General features: G+C 46.4%; 1 pseudogene; it reads right to left on the reverse strand.

Annotated features, from left to right (window-relative positions):
• Positions 1–9,505: 9,505 nt before the first annotated feature.
• Positions 9,506–19,819, reverse strand: LOC134584861 (serine/threonine-protein phosphatase PGAM5, mitochondrial-like; annotated as a pseudogene).
• Between the last annotated feature and the right edge of the window lie 521 nt (positions 19,820–20,340).

The following is a 20,340-nucleotide window of genomic DNA, read 5'->3' on the forward strand; positions in this document are numbered from 1 at the left end:
GATGGAGATGGAGATGGAGATGGAGATGGAGATGGAGATGGAGATGGAGATGGAGATGGAGATGGAGATGGAGATGGAGATGGAGATGGAGATGGAGATGGAGATGGAGATGGAGATGGAGATGGAGATGGAGATGGAGATGGAGATGGAGATGGAGATGGAGATGGAGATGGAGATGGAGATGGAGATGGAGATGGAGATGGAGATGGAGATGGAGATGGAGATGGAGATGGAGATGGAGATGGAGATGGAGATGGAGATGGAGATGGAGATGGAGATGGAGATGGAGATGGAGATGGAGATGGAGATGGAGATGGAGATGGAGATGGAGATGGAGATGGAGATGGAGATGGAGATGGAGATGGAGATGGAGATGGAGATGGAGATGGAGATGGAGATGGAGATGGAGATGGAGATGGAGATGGAGATGGAGATGGAGATGGAGATGGAGATGGAGATGGAGATGGAGATGGAGATGGAGATGGAGATGGAGATGGAGATGGAGATGGAGATGGAGATGGAGATGGAGATGGAGATGGAGATGGAGATGGAGATGGAGATGGAGATGGAGATGGAGATGGAGATGGAGATGGAGATGGAGATGGAGATGGAGATGGAGATGGAGATGGAGATGGAGATGGAGATGGAGATGGAGATGGAGATGGAGATGGAGATGGAGATGGAGATGGAGATGGAGATGGAGATGGAGATGGAGATGGAGATGGAGATGGAGATGGAGATGGAGATGGAGATGGAGATGGAGATGGAGATGGAGATGGAGATGGAGATGGAGATGGAGATGGAGATGGAGATGGAGATGGAGATGGAGATGGAGATGGAGATGGAGATGGAGATGGAGATGGAGATGGAGATGGAGATGGAGATGGAGATGGAGATGGAGATGGAGATGGAGATGGAGATGGAGATGGAGATGGAGATGGAGATGGAGATGGAGATGGAGATGGAGATGGAGATGGAGATGGAGATGGAGATGGAGATGGAGATGGAGATGGAGATGGAGATGGAGATGGAGATGGAGATGGAGATGGAGATGGAGATGGAGATGGAGATGGAGATGGAGATGGAGATGGAGATGGAGATGGAGATGGAGATGGAGATGGAGATGGAGATGGAGATGGAGATGGAGATGGAGATGGAGATGGAGATGGAGATGGAGATGGAGATGGAGATGGAGATGGAGATGGAGATGGAGATGGAGATGGAGATGGAGATGGAGATGGAGATGGAGATGGAGATGGAGATGGAGATGGAGATGGAGATGGAGATGGAGATGGAGATGGAGATGGAGATGGAGATGGAGATGGAGATGGAGATGGAGATGGAGATGGAGATGGAGATGGAGATGGAGATGGAGATGGAGATGGAGATGGAGATGGAGATGGAGATGGAGATGGAGATGGAGATGGAGATGGAGATGGAGATGGAGATGGAGATGGAGATGGAGATGGAGATGGAGATGGAGATGGAGATGGAGATGGAGATGGAGATGGAGATGGAGATGGAGATGGAGATGGAGATGGAGATGGAGATGGAGATGGAGATGGAGATGGAGATGGAGATGGAGATGGAGATGGAGATGGAGATGGAGATGGAGATGGAGATGGAGATGGAGATGGAGATGGAGATGGAGATGGAGATGGAGATGGAGATGGAGATGGAGATGGAGATGGAGATGGAGATGGAGATGGAGATGGAGATGGAGATGGAGATGGAGATGGAGATGGAGATGGAGATGGAGATGGAGATGGAGATGGAGATGGAGATGGAGATGGAGATGGAGATGGAGATGGAGATGGAGATGGAGATGGAGATGGAGATGGAGATGGAGATGGAGATGGAGATGGAGATGGAGATGGAGATGGAGATGGAGATGGAGATGGAGATGGAGATGGAGATGGAGATGGAGATGGAGATGGAGATGGAGATGGAGATGGAGATGGAGATGGAGATGGAGATGGAGATGGAGATGGAGATGGAGATGGAGATGGAGATGGAGATGGAGATGGAGATGGAGATGGAGATGGAGATGGAGATGGAGATGGAGATGGAGATGGAGATGGAGATGGAGATGGAGATGGAGATGGAGATGGAGATGGAGATGGAGATGGAGATGGAGATGGAGATGGAGATGGAGATGGAGATGGAGATGGAGATGGAGATGGAGATGGAGATGGAGATGGAGATGGAGATGGAGATGGAGATGGAGATGGAGATGGAGATGGAGATGGAGATGGAGATGGAGATGGAGATGGAGATGGAGATGGAGATGGAGATGGAGATGGAGATGGAGATGGAGATGGAGATGGAGATGGAGATGGAGATGGAGATGGAGATGGAGATGGAGATGGAGATGGAGATGGAGATGGAGATGGAGATGGAGATGGAGATGGAGATGGAGATGGAGATGGAGATGGAGATGGAGATGGAGATGGAGATGGAGATGGAGATGGAGATGGAGATGGAGATGGAGATGGAGATGGAGATGGAGATGGAGATGGAGATGGAGATGGAGATGGAGATGGAGATGGAGATGGAGATGGAGATGGAGATGGAGATGGAGATGGAGATGGAGATGGAGATGGAGATGGAGATGGAGATGGAGATGGAGATGGAGATGGAGATGGAGATGGAGATGGAGATGGAGATGGAGATGGAGATGGAGATGGAGATGGAGATGGAGATGGAGATGGAGATGGAGATGGAGATGGAGATGGAGATGGAGATGGAGATGGAGATGGAGATGGAGATGGAGATGGAGATGGAGATGGAGATGGAGATGGAGATGGAGATGGAGATGGAGATGGAGATGGAGATGGAGATGGAGATGGAGATGGAGATGGAGATGGAGATGGAGATGGAGATGGAGATGGAGATGGAGATGGAGATGGAGATGGAGATGGAGATGGAGATGGAGATGGAGATGGAGATGGAGATGGAGATGGAGATGGAGATGGAGATGGAGATGGAGATGGAGATGGAGATGGAGATGGAGATGGAGATGGAGATGGAGATGGAGATGGAGATGGAGATGGAGATGGAGATGGAGATGGAGATGGAGATGGAGATGGAGATGGAGATGGAGATGGAGATGGAGATGGAGATGGAGATGGAGATGGAGATGGAGATGGAGATGGAGATGGAGATGGAGATGGAGATGGAGATGGAGATGGAGATGGAGATGGAGATGGAGATGGAGATGGAGATGGAGATGGAGATGGAGATGGAGATGGAGATGGAGATGGAGATGGAGATGGAGATGGAGATGGAGATGGAGATGGAGATGGAGATGGAGATGGAGATGGAGATGGAGATGGAGATGGAGATGGAGATGGAGATGGAGATGGAGATGGAGATGGAGATGGAGATGGAGATGGAGATGGAGATGGAGATGGAGATGGAGATGGAGATGGAGATGGAGATGGAGATGGAGATGGAGATGGAGATGGAGATGGAGATGGAGATGGAGATGGAGATGGAGATGGAGATGGAGATGGAGATGGAGATGGAGATGGAGATGGAGATGGAGATGGAGATGGAGATGGAGATGGAGATGGAGATGGAGATGGAGATGGAGATGGAGATGGAGATGGAGATGGAGATGGAGATGGAGATGGAGATGGAGATGGAGATGGAGATGGAGATGGAGATGGAGATGGAGATGGAGATGGAGATGGAGATGGAGATGGAGATGGAGATGGAGATGGAGATGGAGATGGAGATGGAGATGGAGATGGAGATGGAGATGGAGATGGAGATGGAGATGGAGATGGAGATGGAGATGGAGATGGAGATGGAGATGGAGATGGAGATGGAGATGGAGATGGAGATGGAGATGGAGATGGAGATGGAGATGGAGATGGAGATGGAGATGGAGATGGAGATGGAGATGGAGATGGAGATGGAGATGGAGATGGAGATGGAGATGGAGATGGAGATGGAGATGGAGATGGAGATGGAGATGGAGATGGAGATGGAGATGGAGATGGAGATGGAGATGGAGATGGAGATGGAGATGGAGATGGAGATGGAGATGGAGATGGAGATGGAGATGGAGATGGAGATGGAGATGGAGATGGAGATGGAGATGGAGATGGAGATGGAGATGGAGATGGAGATGGAGATGGAGATGGAGATGGAGATGGAGATGGAGATGGAGATGGAGATGGAGATGGAGATGGAGATGGAGATGGAGATGGAGATGGAGATGGAGATGGAGATGGAGATGGAGATGGAGATGGAGATGGAGATGGAGATGGAGATGGAGATGGAGATGGAGATGGAGATGGAGATGGAGATGGAGATGGAGATGGAGATGGAGATGGAGATGGAGATGGAGATGGAGATGGAGATGGAGATGGAGATGGAGATGGAGATGGAGATGGAGATGGAGATGGAGATGGAGATGGAGATGGAGATGGAGATGGAGATGGAGATGGAGATGGAGATGGAGATGGAGATGGAGATGGAGATGGAGATGGAGATGGAGATGGAGATGGAGATGGAGATGGAGATGGAGATGGAGATGGAGATGGAGATGGAGATGGAGATGGAGATGGAGATGGAGATGGAGATGGAGATGGAGATGGAGATGGAGATGGAGATGGAGATGGAGATGGAGATGGAGATGGAGATGGAGATGGAGATGGAGATGGAGATGGAGATGGAGATGGAGATGGAGATGGAGATGGAGATGGAGATGGAGATGGAGATGGAGATGGAGATGGAGATGGAGATGGAGATGGAGATGGAGATGGAGATGGAGATGGAGATGGAGATGGAGATGGAGATGGAGATGGAGATGGAGATGGAGATGGAGATGGAGATGGAGATGGAGATGGAGATGGAGATGGAGATGGAGATGGAGATGGAGATGGAGATGGAGATGGAGATGGAGATGGAGATGGAGATGGAGATGGAGATGGAGATGGAGATGGAGATGGAGATGGAGATGGAGATGGAGATGGAGATGGAGATGGAGATGGAGATGGAGATGGAGATGGAGATGGAGATGGAGATGGAGATGGAGATGGAGATGGAGATGGAGATGGAGATGGAGATGGAGATGGAGATGGAGATGGAGATGGAGATGGAGATGGAGATGGAGATGGAGATGGAGATGGAGATGGAGATGGAGATGGAGATGGAGATGGAGATGGAGATGGAGATGGAGATGGAGATGGAGATGGAGATGGAGATGGAGATGGAGATGGAGATGGAGATGGAGATGGAGATGGAGATGGAGATGGAGATGGAGATGGAGATGGAGATGGAGATGGAGATGGAGATGGAGATGGAGATGGAGATGGAGATGGAGATGGAGATGGAGATGGAGATGGAGATGGAGATGGAGATGGAGATGGAGATGGAGATGGAGATGGAGATGGAGATGGAGATGGAGATGGAGATGGAGATGGAGATGGAGATGGAGATGGAGATGGAGATGGAGATGGAGATGGAGATGGAGATGGAGATGGAGATGGAGATGGAGATGGAGATGGAGATGGAGATGGAGATGGAGATGGAGATGGAGATGGAGATGGAGATGGAGATGGAGATGGAGATGGAGATGGAGATGGAGATGGAGATGGAGATGGAGATGGAGATGGAGATGGAGATGGAGATGGAGATGGAGATGGAGATGGAGATGGAGATGGAGATGGAGATGGAGATGGAGATGGAGATGGAGATGGAGATGGAGATGGAGATGGAGATGGAGATGGAGATGGAGATGGAGATGGAGATGGAGATGGAGATGGAGATGGAGATGGAGATGGAGATGGAGATGGAGATGGAGATGGAGATGGAGATGGAGATGGAGATGGAGATGGAGATGGAGATGGAGATGGAGATGGAGATGGAGATGGAGATGGAGATGGAGATGGAGATGGAGATGGAGATGGAGATGGAGATGGAGATGGAGATGGAGATGGAGATGGAGATGGAGATGGAGATGGAGATGGAGATGGAGATGGAGATGGAGATGGAGATGGAGATGGAGATGGAGATGGAGATGGAGATGGAGATGGAGATGGAGATGGAGATGGAGATGGAGATGGAGATGGAGATGGAGATGGAGATGGAGATGGAGATGGAGATGGAGATGGAGATGGAGATGGAGATGGAGATGGAGATGGAGATGGAGATGGAGATGGAGATGGAGATGGAGATGGAGATGGAGATGGAGATGGAGATGGAGATGGAGATGGAGATGGAGATGGAGATGGAGATGGAGATGGAGATGGAGATGGAGATGGAGATGGAGATGGAGATGGAGATGGAGATGGAGATGGAGATGGAGATGGAGATGGAGATGGAGATGGAGATGGAGATGGAGATGGAGATGGAGATGGAGATGGAGATGGAGATGGAGATGGAGATGGAGATGGAGATGGAGATGGAGATGGAGATGGAGATGGAGATGGAGATGGAGATGGAGATGGAGATGGAGATGGAGATGGAGATGGAGATGGAGATGGAGATGGAGATGGAGATGGAGATGGAGATGGAGATGGAGATGGAGATGGAGATGGAGATGGAGATGGAGATGGAGATGGAGATGGAGATGGAGATGGAGATGGAGATGGAGATGGAGATGGAGATGGAGATGGAGATGGAGATGGAGATGGAGATGGAGATGGAGATGGAGATGGAGATGGAGATGGAGATGGAGATGGAGATGGAGATGGAGATGGAGATGGAGATGGAGATGGAGATGGAGATGGAGATGGAGATGGAGATGGAGATGGAGATGGAGATGGAGATGGAGATGGAGATGGAGATGGAGATGGAGATGGAGATGGAGATGGAGATGGAGATGGAGATGGAGATGGAGATGGAGATGGAGATGGAGATGGAGATGGAGATGGAGATGGAGATGGAGATGGAGATGGAGATGGAGATGGAGATGGAGATGGAGATGGAGATGGAGATGGAGATGGAGATGGAGATGGAGATGGAGATGGAGATGGAGATGGAGATGGAGATGGAGATGGAGATGGAGATGGAGATGGAGATGGAGATGGAGATGGAGATGGAGATGGAGATGGAGATGGAGATGGAGATGGAGATGGAGATGGAGATGGAGATGGAGATGGAGATGGAGATGGAGATGGAGATGGAGATGGAGATGGAGATGGAGATGGAGATGGAGATGGAGATGGAGATGGAGATGGAGATGGAGATGGAGATGGAGATGGAGATGGAGATGGAGATGGAGATGGAGATGGAGATGGAGATGGAGATGGAGATGGAGATGGAGATGGAGATGGAGATGGAGATGGAGATGGAGATGGAGATGGAGATGGAGATGGAGATGGAGATGGAGATGGAGATGGAGATGGAGATGGAGATGGAGATGGAGATGGAGATGGAGATGGAGATGGAGATGGAGATGGAGATGGAGATGGAGATGGAGATGGAGATGGAGATGGAGATGGAGATGGAGATGGAGATGGAGATGGAGATGGAGATGGAGATGGAGATGGAGATGGAGATGGAGATGGAGATGGAGATGGAGATGGAGATGGAGATGGAGATGGAGATGGAGATGGAGATGGAGATGGAGATGGAGATGGAGATGGAGATGGAGATGGAGATGGAGATGGAGATGGAGATGGAGATGGAGATGGAGATGGAGATGGAGATGGAGATGGAGATGGAGATGGAGATGGAGATGGAGATGGAGATGGAGATGGAGATGGAGATGGAGATGGAGATGGAGATGGAGATGGAGATGGAGATGGAGATGGAGATGGAGATGGAGATGGAGATGGAGATGGAGATGGAGATGGAGATGGAGATGGAGATGGAGATGGAGATGGAGATGGAGATGGAGATGGAGATGGAGATGGAGATGGAGATGGAGATGGAGATGGAGATGGAGATGGAGATGGAGATGGAGATGGAGATGGAGATGGAGATGGAGATGGAGATGGAGATGGAGATGGAGATGGAGATGGAGATGGAGATGGAGATGGAGATGGAGATGGAGATGGAGATGGAGATGGAGATGGAGATGGAGATGGAGATGGAGATGGAGATGGAGATGGAGATGGAGATGGAGATGGAGATGGAGATGGAGATGGAGATGGAGATGGAGATGGAGATGGAGATGGAGATGGAGATGGAGATGGAGATGGAGATGGAGATGGAGATGGAGATGGAGATGGAGATGGAGATGGAGATGGAGATGGAGATGGAGATGGAGATGGAGATGGAGATGGAGATGGAGATGGAGATGGAGATGGAGATGGAGATGGAGATGGAGATGGAGATGGAGATGGAGATGGAGATGGAGATGGAGATGGAGATGGAGATGGAGATGGAGATGGAGATGGAGATGGAGATGGAGATGGAGATGGAGATGGAGATGGAGATGGAGATGGAGATGGAGATGGAGATGGAGATGGAGATGGAGATGGAGATGGAGATGGAGATGGAGATGGAGATGGAGATGGAGATGGAGATGGAGACTACCTGTTGCTGTGGGTCAGTCATCTTCTGGCCTTTGCAGCAGCAGCATGGGCTGCTGCTTAACGGCGGCGGGGCCTGTGCCGGGCTCTCTCCTGCATTCCCTCAGGCTGTTAGAGCCTGAGGGAATAGAATCTAAACACATGGCCAACAGATTGCTGGCATTTGGTGTGGCACAGCATGATGTAGGGGGGCCATGGCACCACTGCTATTGAACTATATGAAAACTGGTCAACTGCTGTATTGTATATTTGTTATATCTAAATATTCACTGATTTTCATGCATGTTACATTGTCACAATAAACTACATTATTATAGTTGGTTTGTAATGTGTGAAATACAAATCCTCTAATAAAGTGTACTCCAGGGTCTATAAGCGTTAAAATAGTGAGTAGCTCTTAGCATTAAATTAAGGGAAACAGTGCCAATATATCAATTCGATAATGTTTATAATGTTAAGATCATCACCATATAAATATCCTCACATTGTCTAGTGGAAGGCAAGCTGGATCCCTGGTGGTTTAGTATTGTGTTCGGCACCAATATCAGATGCAGACCACTTTAACAGCTCTCGGTGCTCCATCAATGACCAAAAGCACTAGGGAGCTCTTAAGTAGCTGAAGGAGGTGCAGACCACAAATGCTCCCTCAATGAAGTGAGGGGGCTCAGCCAGGGAGGCCAAACAGGACCCCACCAGCCCATGTCCAAACCCTAGGTGAAAGTCTCAAGGTTAATACAGTTCTGGTGCGAAGAGTAGCCACAGTGGTCACACAAGGTATCTGCCAAACACAAACAAGATCAGATACTCCCTTTGAGTGGCAAGTCCACACGACCCACATACAATGAAGGATGAACTTTTAGTTCAAGTTCTGAACATATGGAGCGCTCAGAACATCTAGTACCTATGAGAAGTGTGAAGCCAGAAGCCACCAATACAATAATGAAAATAAGTAGGAAGTCACTTTATTTGCTTTTAATTAAGCAGTCCTGTCAACATGCATACAAATGGGTTGTTACATTGTTTTATTATAACTGCCCCTTATATTTAAGATACAGTATTTACACTAACCAAGCCAGGTAACTTCTTTCAACTGTACTTTGTTTTGCAAGAAGCCATTTGGACTAGGCAGCCAAGCTATAGCTACAGGGTCTGCAATGTCGTACAGGTGAGCAATAGGAGGTGCCAAGCTTGAGTTGTAAAGCCATTTGGTGAACACAAGGCATTGTAACTCAGAACATGGTGCTGCATATTCAGAAACTAGAACCTTCATCTTAGTGCAGGGATGAGAAAAAATTATACTATCATTTGGTCCACCCATGCTGTGTGCAATATATGCATTGAAAGACGGCTTCAACTGGAGAGTGTATATTAAACAGAAAGGTAAGGGAGTCATGGTAACTTGTGTGTCTCTAGGAGGACATCCAGCTCAGAGCTAAGCTCCCGTGAGTTTCCCCGGGGGCATAAAGCCAGCATCACCAAGCATCTTCAGGTTTTATCACCAGCTTTGTAATACTACCATGATAGAGAGGCAGTCGGAGCCAAGCTTCCAGTGGGAGTTGTAGTGCCCTGTAGATGAAGATATACATTTTGTCAGTACATGGAAGGCATAAGACAAGTTTGTACAATATGGGTCTTGAGAGGTTATTTTTAATGCTGTAAAGCAGGATTCCCCAAACTCTGGCCCCCCAGATGTTGCTCAACTACAACCAGGGCCAGGCAAACTGCAAGGTGTGCGGTTTCTGCTCCCCAGCTTAATGAGACTGCGGCCGGAATATGACGTCATATTCCAGCCGCGGAATCATTAAGTAGCGCGCGAGGGAGGGCGGGGGGGAGCAGAGAAAGCACAGCTCCCCCAGTGGCCGCCATCACAGCTCCCCCTGCGGCCACCAGCACAGACGGCTGTCTGCCCTGCACAACCCCCGGTCGCCCACAGGTAGTAGTAATGTGTGTCAGTGTGTCTGTCATTAGTGGGTTTTTTTATTCACTTTTCCCCACGCCATGCTGGTCTCCCCTCCACTGGCCCTGCCTCTATGGCTGAGATCATCAAGCTTGATGATCTCAGCCAATCCAATGCTTTGCCATAGGATTAGCTGCAAAAAGCTACACCAATCATCATCTCCTCATAGAGATGCATTGAATCACTGTATCTCTATGGGGAATGTTCAGTGCCTCCAGAGCGTGGAGGCCCTTAATGTAGAAACACAGGAAGCACCTCTAGTGACCATCTGAGTGATTGTCACTTTGAAGCAATGCAAACACTGCCTTCTCTCTGAAAGGTCAGTTTATACATTAAAAAGCCTGCAGGGACAGGCTATAGACACCAGTACCACTACAATAAGCTGTGTGCGCGCGCTTGCTAGTGAGTGAGCTTGTGTTTTTATGTCAATGAGATCATTTATATCAATTAGCTTGTCTGTCTGCATGCGAGTATGCTTACTGTATAATTCAACAGTTACTCTGAAAGGACCAATATTTTATATTAGAAAAGAATCTCGACATAACCTTACATGGCGCAATGATTTATGGAGCTGGCATAAATTTTTACAGGGCAGCTTTGTATCCCCAGCCGGCCCTGACTACAACTCTTATGATTCTATGAATTAAATGGTCTGAGAATCATGGGAGTTGTAGTTCAGCAACATCTGGAGGGCTGGAGTTTACGGAAGCCTGCTGTAAAGGCTGTCAGTTTAGTACATGCCATCCAATTACCACAAGATTTGAGAACATTTGGATGAAAACCTGTTAAATAAGCAGCACAGTTCATTATAGTAAAAATGGCACACAATTTTACAATACTGGATTCTCATTTCAATTGTGTATAGTTGTTCTGGGTTTAGTGTACTCCATTTACTTTGTTAAATAAGGGTGTTTAAAGAAAAACAAAAATGCAGGTTAGGAATAGAGGGCCTGGAAGATACCTGTGGTGACCACAGATGATTTAGAATGATAAGTGGAAGCAGTTTACCTGCATACAAAGTAGCGGATCACATTATCATGGCAGACTATTATTTCATAACTGTCTTTTGTTTGTTCTGGATCTGCACGGAGGATGTACTTCCTGAATGCAGCCTCAATGCGTGGGCCATCTTTAAAATACTAAGATGGAGACAATGACCAGGGTTAAAAGCAGAAACAGAACGCACACCAGAAACGCTTTAAAATAGAGTCACCACTAGATATAGCTTACAGAAAGATCTGGTATCCACTTGGATTCCGCAGGAACTGGTCGGATTGGACGTCCTTCGTGAAGCAGACTGGAGCTGCACATTTTAATATCTATAAGAAGATTAACCAGGCTAGCGGTATTCCCGAGCGTGACTCGGGGTTAATTTTCGCTGCCAGAAGCGGTAACCCCGAGTCACGCTCGGGGTAGATAACAGAGCTGGCAGCGGAGTCTCCTTACCTTCTCCTTGCGATCCAGCGATGTCCCCGCGCTGTGATTGCCGGTGAGAGCCCCGGCGGATGCCTCCATCTGACTTCCTGGTTCCTTCTCTGTGAGCCGCAGAGGCTCATGGGGGCGGAACTGGGCGGGTAATTCAAATGTTTCAAGCATAAAAGTGACACACACACACACACACACACACATAAAGTTAGGTGATACAGTGAAATCCTGTCAGATTACATTGTATCACCTCAGATTTGACACAATATCACCTCAGATTTGAAATTTGATCATCCTACAATGCCCTGCCTGCCCTTTTTGCTGTAATTTCTGCCCATAAAATAAATTTTTTACCATGGCATCAAAGCGTCACTTTAGCATCTCCAAAGCGGGTTTGGATCAGATGAGTGACAGCGGCAGCGACACAGAGCCCCTCGCAGAATTGAGCGACTGTGATAGCGATTCGTGGCAAGATTCGTCATCCGACCGACAGTGACCAGAGAAGTGGCGACAGCGACGATTCTGCACCCGAGCTCAGTGATGTGCGCACTTGGTGCCTTATTGATTGCGGTATGGATGAGGTACCGCCGCCAAGATTTCCGTTTACTGGATCACCTGGGATGAAGGTAGACGTTGAGCACAATGATCCTTTGGCATACCTAAAATTATTTCTCACAGATGACGTCATTGAAAAGATTGTCACGGAGACAAATCGCTACAATGAGCAGCAATCAGCTACTCTGCATAGCAAGTTTTCCAGGAACAGAAAATGGAAACCAGTGACTAAAGAGGACATCTGGAAGTTTCTGGGGCTAATACTTCTTCAGGGGGTGGTGGGGAAACCCCTGCAGAAATGGTACTGGACTACCAATAAATGGCTGGCAACCCCATTTTTTGGCACCATCATGTCAGAGTACCGATTTTCCCTCATAATGAAGAATTTGCACTTCAACAACGAGGAATTTGACGAAGCCACACATCCAGCGCCAAAACTCAAGATCTGGGAAGTATACCAAATGATCCTAAAAAAATTCCAGCAGGCCTATGTGCCAGATAGAGACATCAGCATTGATGAAAGTCTGATGGCTTACAAGGGACGCCTCAGCTGGATTCAATACATCGCATCCAAGAGAGCACGGTTTGGAATAAAATCCTATATGCTCTGCGAGTCTGCCACTGGCTATATATGGAATTCCGTCATATACACCGGTAAAGGAACACAATTCAACCCCAGGTACAGTGGCTATGGGATGGCAACGTCAGTCCTTACACTGCTTGAGCCATTGCTGAATCAGGGGTATTGTGTGACAACGGACAACTTTTACACATCGCCTGAGCAGTACGAGTTTCTGATAAAACACAAGACTGATGGATATGGAACCGTTAGGGCCAACCGACGTGACCTGCCATCTATGTTTGCCAAGAAAAAACTGAAAACAGGAGAAATGGTTGCCTGGCAGAAAGGAAAGATGATGGCAATGCGTTGACGTGACAAAAAAGACGTATGCCTAATGAGTACAGTGCATAACACCTCTACTGCCATGGTCCACACAAGAGGTGGGAAAGATGTCATGAAGCCACAACAACACCATGGGAGGAGTAGATAGAGCTGATCAGGCGATGACATTTTATCTGGCTATGCGGAAACAACAAAAAAAAAATATTACAAAAAAATCTTCAGGCATCTACTGGAACAATGCCTCTGGAATGCCTATATACTGCACAGAGGAAAGAGTGACAAGCCTCTTGTTCATTCTGACTTTATCTGGACGGTGGCGGAGCGGATTTTTGTGAACTACCAAACGGCATCAGTGGCCGTGAACAGATCTGGACGTCGTGCTGTTGACGTTGTCAACCCAGAACGCCTGACTGGTCGTCACTTTATGGATTACATCCCGCCAACCGCAAAAAAGGCAGCACCTACAAGGATGTGCGTAGTTTGCTGCTCAAAGCGAGATAGCAATGGAAAAAAAATCCGAAAGGAAACCAGATTCCATTGCCTTGATTGTGATGACGGTCTATGTGCAGTCCCATGTTTCAAAATTTACCACACCCAGGATGTTTACTGAATTTTCTTTGTTTGACAAATTTCATTATTTATTACATTATTGAATAAAATTATATTAGATTATAATTCATGATTTTATGTTTCGAACTTTATCACATCTGAGAGTACTTTTGGTCAGGTTTAAGAAAGTAATTACTGGCCTACAATACATAACACCAAATTTCCATGCAAAAAAATGGTACCGCTTTTGGTACAAAATTCCTGACATAATCATACCGCCAGGGAGGTTAAAGAAAGCCAAACCACCAACAAAACCGCTCAATAACGGTTATTCTGCAACTATTCAAAATATGCATAGGCAGCAAGAATTGGGATTTCAGAGGTCTACATGCAGCAGCCTAATCCCACATGTGCAATAGAGGGTCCAGTAAAACCTTTCCTTCCCCTGTACACATGGCTCACCTGGTAAATTCTGACTGATGATATCAGCAGTTTCTGTGGATCTGGTCAATGACGAATAAATAATGCAGCTAAAGTTATTCCCTTCACTTGCAAGAAGTGCCAGACGCTGTCCTGTTAGGCTGGCCTGTTCACGCCCTGTAGAAAGAAAGACAGCATGTAACTTGTTAAAGGAACTAGCAAGTACCATAACCACTACAGCTGTTCTGGTGCCTAGAATGCCTCACCCCCTCCATTCCTGCAGCTTACACTCACGCTCCTTCTCTGTAATGACCAGCTTTAGACGATAGGTGTGGATCATTCTGAAACGTGGTGCAAACAGGGTACAGTCACCAATACAATGTGCCAAAAACAAGACAGAACTGAAACTATGTTTCCAGCTTGGCTATGCCATTTCTATTCAAATTTTGCACTTAACAGAAATTATCCCATTATTTCAATGTAGCAGCTAGGATGTTACAAACCCCAATATAGGATGCTGAGCAATCACATTGCAATGTTGGTTTTAAAAACTCGACTTCTGAGTAGGTTACTAAAATGAACATTTAAAAAAAGTCATCTTAGGTTAAATAACCTGCAGTTATCCCTGGAACAGTTAAATGAACTGCATGTTGTATTTGTTATGGGATCAGGAGTGCCCAGAAACCAACCTATTGTAAGTAGTGCAACACACCACCTCTCTTCCAGGTAGGATTTTGTCACAGATCCTGTAACGACAGCCTTCTAGGGTAATGAAAGTCCAGGACACATCCAGCTCTGTTTTCAGATTTGGTCAAATATATATATATATATATATATATATATATATATATATTTGTGTTCGGGGCACTCTCATATGATATAGAATAAGATGGTTGTAGCGATGTAGCTTTAGGAATAATCGGTTGAGGTGTGCTGAAACCGACGTATGCTGTAGGCCGGTAAAAAGTGGGCAAAAAGAGAAATATTAATGCAAAACATACAGGATCATAGTGCATTTGTTAACCATCAGGTAGACATTTTAATGAAAGCTTCCTAATTCCTGAACCGGCTGTGGTATGTAAGTCGCATAAGCCTATGATTCCGAGCGGCCCTGTGTCTTTAACATGTGCTGGGATATCTTGGCTATATAGTGCATGAACTTACCTGTGGTAAGGACAGTATTGTACAGTGACAGTAATGGTTCAGTGGTGCGTATGGTGGCGTGCCCAAGAACGTAACCAGTACCTTAAACCGGACACCCAGCATTGCTTGTAAGATAGTAGGTTATATGCACTGGTTCACACATCTGACTCGTCTTAGTTTTAGGAAGGGACCGGACATAGTGGTATTGTGTGTTTTAGAACAATAAGAGGTCAACAGGCACTCTTGTTTATGATGTTTGCAGCTGATAGTGAGTTATACCTTGAGAAAGCAGTTAAAGGCTAGATACGTAGCAGTTTTGATGACTGCATTGGTGCATGGTCGAGTGGTTCTGATACGGTTTCAACATTGTCTATGGCCAGTATTTAGTTGTAGCGGGAACGTCCGCTTGGCTACGTCTCCAAGTAAGGTATGGATGGGGTAGGAGGATAGGAACCTTTGTTGTTTGGGAAGGAGAAATACATATAGTGTTGAATGTCCGTGAGAAAGTTTAACCAGGTTGTGCGAGAATATTTAACTTAAGGTGGCAAAAGAAGTGAATGCCATAAATGGTGAAACCTCAAACCAGCTATCTAAGTCATGGTCCAACATGAAACGTATTGTATAAGTGGAAACCCTGTAGCAAGCGTGTTGAGTGCTGGTTGACAAGGCCAGTTTAGTCAGAGCCCGGCTATGTTGGCGAGGTTCATGTAATCCATGACCATAAATGACCCCCTGCCATGGCGGCTGTCACGTCAGCTGCCACAGTAGTTTACCATTACGTGTGGTTAGGTCTGCCGTGGCTTGGTTGTCTAGGGACAGCCCTTGATCATCATGCGGGAGTGTGGAAAAAGCAAAGTGGTCTGAGATGAAAGTGCAGCCTGCGGTATGATGCGCATTGCAAATTTTAAGGAACCTGGCAGGGATTGTAGTTACATGCGGTTGCGCGTACCAAGCAGGAGTTGGTAATTGGTGTTGTTGTGACTGTTCCTATTTCTCACGTGGTAACTTGTTGGCAAGGATGCCAAGTCATGTTGTATGCCCAGGAATGTAACGATAGTGTCTGGGTCTTCTGTGACCTTAGGGAATACTGGGACCCCCAAGTGTTCAGACATACTAATGGCTTCCTTGAAGCTTCTAGAGGGAAAGGCGTTCCTTTTGACCAACAAGAAATCATCTCGGCAGTGTATGACTGTGGGGCATCTGGATATGTTTAACCACAACCAACAAATAGTTCTACGAATATATTTAAGATTGTGGCTGCTCTTGACTCGAAAGTTAAGCAGGAGAAGAAATATATGACTGCTGCCCATAAGTGCCAGTGTAGGGTGGATGATGGCAGTCTGAAATGCGTTGTGATATCAGTTTTACTTAACCAGGCTTCCCCTGCTGCTTGAGTGATAGCTGTAATGGTATGAACAATAGTGGCATGCTGTAATGAAGACTCCTCAGAAGGGTATGAGGGAGTTGAGACTTGGGGTAGCCAAGGCGTGAGGTGCAGATAAGTCTATGATCAGTTACAGTGTGAGGGAAGATTCCCTGTGACAATCCCAATGGGATTGCGCCACGCGGTAAATGGTGTAGATCGGAGAGGCCCAGGTAGAAATCTTTCTGCCATTCTTGGGCCATAGTGTATTGCTAGCTGTTGGATGCTGCTGTGATGACTGCAAGTTAGGGCATTCTAGTTTTCCACAAAAGTACATGGCAATACCTGTCCGGAAGGCATTTAAAATTGGAGATTAGGAAATCAACTAAATGTCTGGAAGGGTGATGAGTTAGAAAGTACTGGAAATGCATAATGTTTACAGACGTGAAGTAATGTTCAGGGTACATTAATTGGGACACATGGTTTCCATGTGCCTGACGTATTGGGAACATACCTGCCACAGTCTGCATGCACTGAAACTACTTGTGTCAACATGGAAATTGTTGCAAATCTGGGATTTGCTAAAGAGAATGAGACGACCCAATTGTCTCTGGTAGTTCTGAGGTGCTAGAGCTTGGAGCCTGAAACGTGATCGTCCGCTGTGTTAGGACAAATTTGTCGTGTGGGACTAGCAACATCCTCTCCAAGTGAAAGAAGAAGATAGCCATTATTATATGAACCCACAGTGTGCTAGTACTGGTTTGCTAGCTAAAGCCGCATGGCGAAACAATTAATCCTTTGTTTTGTGACAGGTGAGGCCCTGCTAGTTGCCAAGTGGCTAGTGGCTATCTATGCAATGGCGCGAGGAAATTTTGTGGCCACCAACGTAATGGCAAGATGTTGGCCTCTCGGTGACTGTAACCATAAAAAAGGGGAGGGGAGTGACAGGTGAGGCCCTCTATATACCATGCAAGGCGGCTAGCTCACAAGTGGCCCGATGGGTGTTTGCCTCCGAGCGTTGAGGCAGGGTGTTGGCCTCGCGGGACCACTATACGACAGGCGTAGATGCCAAGAAAGGAGAATACCTATTGGAGACCTATAGTCCCTAATTGCCAGTACGCTAAGGATGTATCCAGGGGAAAACAGAAAATGTATGTAAATACCACATAAGCAGGTGTATATACCTGGTAGTATGATTAGATACCCTTACAGGTTGGAAAACAACTGTACCCGGAAACATGAGTGTAGTGAACCATGACTGGCTGCTGAATAACCTAATATGTGAAAGTACGTAACTGGAAGGACTTATATTTTACGCGTGCAACCATGCAAATATTCCGTAGGAGTCAGTATAAAAGCGAAAATGCTGTAGTTAGTTTGTTTGCTTATGAAGTGAAATAAAGTCTGAGAAGCCTGTAGTATACCGATTGACCAGTAGGGGTCAGCATATAGGCTCGTGGTTCATTGGTTTCTACATGAAATGCAATAATGTCTGAGAAGCCTGTAGTACACCGAAATGACCGATAGGGGTCAGTGTGTAGGTAAAAATGCAGTGGTTTATTGGTTTGTACATGAAAATGCAAAAACGTCTGAGAAGCCTGTAGTACATCGAATGACTGATAGGGGTCAATGTGTAGGCGAAAATGCAGTAGTTAGTTGGTTTGTACATGAAATGCAATAATGTCTGAGAAGCCTGTAGTACACCGAATGACAGGTAGGGGTCAGTGTGTAGGTGAAAATTTAGTGGTTTATACATGAAAATGCAAACATGTCTAAGAAGCCTGTAGGACACCAAAATGACCGATAGGGGTCAGTGTGTAGGTGAAAATGCAGTGGTTTATTGGTTTGTACATGAAATGCAATAATGTCTAAGAAGCCTGTAGTACACCCAAAGACCGGTAGGGGACAGTGTGTAGGAGAAAAATTGTATTTCGTTTGTAGTTTTAACCGCACAGATGATTATAACCCAACAGATTTTAAACAACAGATTTTACATGAACAGCTAGGTGAGTATTAGGTAATGAAATAACCGTGCAAAACAAAAGGAAACCGTAAAGTGCTGAACGCCGTGGGAACTAATCCTGGCGCGACAGGTGGGTCAACTTACGGTTTGAGAGTCCCTTAGGCACCAAGTGTGATGCTGACCGGAAAGAAAGCCACTGGATTAACGGAAAGCCCTGCAGCAGGATTCCTGGACACAGCTTGGAGTATGAGACCTCATGGAGCAGAGGTGAAATCAAAATGGCGTCTTGTATGACCTGGAAGTGCTATTCGTCTGACCCACAAAGGAAAGTAGGGAAAGGGGGGGGGAGAGGGAGTCCCTTTTGTAGGTCTATAGCCCCTCCCACAACTTCAGGCCATGCCTTCCAATATATATATATATATATATATATATATATATATATATATATATATAACACAAGTGTTTCAAAAAGTGAAAAATAAACAAAACAAAATTCCTTGCTCTTGCTTGAGCACTTACTATACACAGCAAATCCCTATCTGGAATTGGGTGGCTTTCCCACTTGCCAATTTACAAAATTTATACCTGCAAGACACCATTCCTCTGGCTTTTCCGCTCACCCTGCAGCATGCTGATCCCTTCTTTTTAAAAGCCTGCTAGCTAATTGATCAGATACAGGTGAGATGCAATTAGGCATAAGTGAAACTATTAAGCAAAATACAAGTTCTGGTCTGACTGTTACTTAGCAGTTGGTGCTATTGGAGCACTGGCCCATCCTGTTCTCCAAGTGCTCCATCCCAGGGACCCATACCGTGGTTTGCAGAGTACCAGTAATGCATCTTGCAAACCTAACATCTCTCCCTGGGACATTTAACTCTCAAACCTAAGGCTGCTGTTCAGTAAATCAGGCCGAATATATATGCCATCAACTACCACACCACATTTCCTCTCACAGTAGTCAGACATTTTAGAACAGTTTGAATTACCTGGGGTCCACCAGATATAGGTGGACATAGAAAACCAGAATCATCACCACTCTTTCCCACAGCCACAGAGGCAAAAACTGCAAAAGCAGAGCCACCAAAAGCAATCACAGCTCTACGGAGAAACATGTTACCAAGAAATCAATCCCAGAATAATGCTAAAGCCACCACTGAGCCTGGAATTTATAGGTAGCGACTAGTTCAAACTTCCCACCCAGTTGTAGGCACTGTAATGTTACTGCAATTATGTAATTGTAGGGGACACATGGTGCAGATTGTTATAGCTAATAGGGGGCAGGAGATTCAAATCAATAGGAATGTGCTCTGTGTACTGCGCAAGCAGGGTAACGTGACCGTGGAATGTATCAAGAAATGATCAGAAATTCTCAGATCTCCTAGCCTGCAAAGGAAAGTGATAAAAGGCAACAAAGCTCAGTTTGTTTTAAAATCTCATTATTTGTAATCAAATCAAAATATCATACAGTTGTTAATATATGTATTCTTGAAAAGATGTGTACAAATAATGTTCTTTTTCCCTTCATGTATGAGTATGTATGAGCCTGGATGAGTTGCATGGGTTCCCAAC

The sequence above is a fragment of the Pelobates fuscus genome, unplaced genomic scaffold (genome assembly GCF_036172605.1).
Source record: "Pelobates fuscus isolate aPelFus1 unplaced genomic scaffold, aPelFus1.pri scaffold_36, whole genome shotgun sequence".
Classification (NCBI taxonomy): Eukaryota; Metazoa; Chordata; class Amphibia; order Anura; family Pelobatidae; genus Pelobates; species Pelobates fuscus.